The sequence below is a fragment of the Myotis davidii genome, unplaced genomic scaffold (genome assembly GCF_000327345.1).
Source record: "Myotis davidii unplaced genomic scaffold, ASM32734v1 scaffold172, whole genome shotgun sequence".
Taxonomy (NCBI): Eukaryota; Metazoa; Chordata; class Mammalia; order Chiroptera; family Vespertilionidae; genus Myotis; species Myotis davidii.
This window is the reverse complement of record NW_006284343.1, coordinates 3,868,123-3,868,606: the sequence shown is the minus strand read 5'-3', so window position 1 is coordinate 3,868,606 and position 484 is coordinate 3,868,123.

The window sequence follows — 484 nt, the reverse complement described above, 5'->3', positions numbered from 1 at the left end:
CATCCGAAGGTCCTGCGGGGTGAGTGGAGCGGGAATTCCGCCGGGCCCTGTGCTCGCCGCGTGTCCACGCTGGTTCCCACCCCTGCTAGCCCGATGGGACTTCTGGCTCCATCCCCCAGCCCTCGGACGGTGGCACCCCCTTGGCTGGGTCCCCAACGCTGGGCCGGGGGAGATCGAGAGAAGGAACCTGCTCTAGGTCGGTCTGTTCTGCCTCGGAGCCCGTCTAGCGTCTAGCGATGCCAGTCAGTTCCCTGTCTGTCTCTGAACTCCCTTCTAGGCATTTGAATAGAACTTGAAGGGGACGGGTAGGCCGGAAACGGCTCAAGGGTTTCCTCCAGGTCCGGGGCAGGCCCAGCTGTACCCCGCCCCCGGCCCCGCCCGCAGGGCAGCTCCGAGCCCCGCACCGCCAGCGGGTTGCGGGCGACCACTCCGCTTGGGGCAGTGGCAGGGGGAGTGGGGGCCTGGGACCCCGGACGCCCGCGGT